Here is a 3433-nt window from a genome sequence, read left to right as displayed (position 1 = left end):
GGAATGGTGCCTTAAAGAATCTATTGCAGCACTTTTCAAAGTCGTCGAAATTTTCGCCAAAAATCCAAAGGGGTTAGCCTTAGTTTTTTTCTCTTTTTCGGAGCCGAAATATTTACGTCTTGGAATTGATTTGTATGACCCTTTCCGGAGTAAATCGACCCCCAGGAACTCAAAAAACACATGAAAAAGAGCGTAGGACCAACAGCAGAGAAATGAGGACGGAAATAATCAGTTTTTCGCCTGTAACTTCTCAGGCGTTAATCGCAGCGTGTTGGGACTGCGCCCAATCGATTTCTCTCGCAAAATTACGTCGGAATAGTGCCTTGAAGAATTTATTGCAGCACTTTTCAAAGTCGTCGAAATTTTCGCCAAAAATCCAAAGGGGTTAGCCTTAGTTTTTTCCTCATTTTCGGAGCCGAAAATTTTACGTCTCGGAATCGATTTGTATGACCCTTTCCGGAGTAAATCGACCCCCAGGAACTCAAAAAACACATGAAAAAGAGCGTAGGACCAACAACAGAGAAATGAGGACGGAAATAATCCGTTTTTCGCCTGTAACTTCTCAGGCGTTAATCGCAGCGTATTGGGACTGCGCCCAATCGATTTCTCTCGCAAAATTACGTCGGAATAGTGCCTTAAAGAATTTATTGCAGCACTTTGCAAAGTCGTCGAAATTTTCGCCAAAAATCCAAAGGGGTTAGCCTTAGTTTTTTCCTCATTTTCGGAGCCGAAAATTTTACGTCTCGGAATCGATTTGTATGACCCTTTCCGGAGTAAATCGACCCCCAGGAACTCAAAAAACACATGAAAAAGAGCGTAGGACCAACAGCAGAGAAATGAGGACGGAAATAATCCGTTTTTCGCCTGTAACTTCTCAGGCGTTAATCGCAGCGTATTGGGACTGCGCCCAATCGATTTCTCTCGCAAAATTACGTCGGAATAGTGCCTTAAAGAATCTATTGCAGCACTTTTCAAAGTCGTCGAAATTTTCGCCAAAAATCCAAAGGGGTTAGCCTTAGTTTTTTCCTCATTTTCGGAGCCGAAAATTTTACGTCTCAGAATCGATTTGTATGACCCTTTCCGGAGTAAATCGACCCCCAGGAACTCAAAAAACACATGAAAAAGAGCGTAGGACCAACAGCAGAGAAATGAGGACGGAAATAATCCGTTTTTCGCCTGTAACTTCTCAGGCGTTAATCGCAGCGTATTGGGACTGCGCCCAATCGATTTCTCTCGCAAAATTACGTCGGAATAGTGCCTTAAAGAATCTATTGCAGCACTTTTCAAAGTCGTCGAAATTTTCGCCAAAAATCCAAAGGGGTTAGCCTTAGTTTTTTCCTCATTTTCGGAGCCGAAAAATTTACGTCTCGGAATCGATTTGTATGACCCTTTCCGGAGTAAATCGACCCCCAGGAACTCAAAAAACACATGAAAAAGAGCGTAGGACCAACAGCAGAGAAATGAGGACGGAAATAATCAGTTTTTCGCCTGTAACTTCTCAGGCGTTAATCGCAGCGTATTGGGACTGCGCCCAATCGATTTCTCTCGCAAAATTACGTCGGAATAGTGCCTTAAAGAATCTATTGCAGCACTTTTCAAAGTCGTCGAAATTTTCGCCAAACATCCAAAGGGGTTAGCCTTAGTTTTTTCATCATTTTCGGAGCCGAAAATTTTACGTCTCGGAATCGATTTGTATGACCCTTTCCGGAGTAAATCGACCCCCAGGAACTCAAAAAACACATGAAAAAGAGCGTAGGACCAACAGCAGAGAAATGAGGACGGAAATAATCCGTTTTTCGCCTGTAACTTCTCAGGCGTTAATCGCAGCGTATTGGGACTGCGCCCAATCGATTTCTCTCGCAAAATTACGTCGGAATAGTGCCTTAAAGAATTTATTGCAGCACTTTGCAAAGTCGTCGAAATTTTTGCCAAAAATCCAAAGGGGTTAGCCTTAGTTTTTTCCTCATTTTCGGAGCCGAAAATTTTACGTCTCGGAATCGATTTGTATGACCCTTTCCGGAGTAAATCGACCCCCAGGAACTCAAAAAACACATGAAAAAGAGCGTAGGACCAACAGCAGAGAAATGAGGACGGAAATAATCCGTTTTTCGCCTGTAACTTCTCAGGCGTTAATCGCAGCGTGTTGGGACTGCGCCCAATCGATTTCTCTCGCAAAATTACGTCGGGATAGTGCCTTAAAGAATTTATTGCAGCACTTTTCAAAGTCGTCGAAATTTTCGCCAAAAATCCAAAGGGGTTAGCCTTAGTTTTTTCCTCATTTTCGGAGCCGAAAATTTTACGTCTCGGAATCAATTTGTATGACCCTTTCCGGAGTAAATCGACCCCCAGGAACTCAAAAAACACATGAAAAAGAGCGTAGGACCAACAGCTGAGAAATGAGGACGAAAATAATCAGTTTTTCGCCTGTAACTTCTCAGGCGTTAATCGCAGCGTATTGGGACTGCGCCCAATCGATTTCTCTCGCAAAATTACGTCGGAATGGTGCCTTAAAGAATCTATTGCAGCACTTTTCAAAGTCGTCGAAATTTTCGCCAAAAATCCAAAGGGGTTAGCCTTAGTTTTTTTCTCTTTTTCGGAGCCGAAATATTTACGTCTTGGAATTGATTTGTATGACCCTTTCCGGAGTAAATCGACCCCCAGGAACTCAAAAAACACATGAAAAAGAGCGTAGGACCAACAGCAGAGAAATGAGGACGGAAATAATCAGTTTTTCGCCTGTAACTTCTCAGGCGTTAATCGCAGCGTGTTGGGACTGCGCCCAATCGATTTCTCTCGCAAAATTACGTCGGGATAGTGCCTTAAAGAATTTATTGCAGCACTTTTCAAAGTCGTCGAAATTTTCGCCAAAAATCCAAAGGGGTTAGCCTTAGTTTTTTCCTCATTTTCGGAGCCGAAAATTTTACGTCTCGGAATCAATTTGTATGACCCTTTCCGGAGTAAATCGACCCCCAGGAACTCAAAAAACACATGAAAAAGAGCGTAGGACCAACAGCTGAGAAATGAGGACGAAAATAATCAGTTTTTCGCCTGTAACTTCTCAGGCGTTAATCGCAGCGTATTGGGACTGCGCCCAATCGATTTCTCTCGCAAAATTACGTCGGAATGGTGCCTTAAAGAATCTATTGCAGCACTTTTCAAAGTCGTCGAAATTTTCGCCAAAAATCCAAAGGGGTTAGCCTTAGTTTTTTTCTCTTTTTCGGAGCCGAAATATTTACGTCTTGGAATTGATTTGTATGACCCTTTCCGGAGTAAATCGACCCCCAGGAACTCAAAAAACACATGAAAAAGAGCGTAGGACCAACAGCAGAGAAATGAGGACGGAAATAATCAGTTTTTCGCCTGTAACTTCTCAGGCGTTAATCGCAGCGTGTTGGGACTGCGCCCAATCGATTTCTCTCGCAAAATTACGTCG

This window comes from Diprion similis, chromosome 10, assembly GCF_021155765.1.
Source record: "Diprion similis isolate iyDipSimi1 chromosome 10, iyDipSimi1.1, whole genome shotgun sequence".
Classification (NCBI taxonomy): domain Eukaryota; kingdom Metazoa; phylum Arthropoda; class Insecta; order Hymenoptera; family Diprionidae; genus Diprion; species Diprion similis.
Note: the sequence above shows the minus strand (reverse complement) of the source record.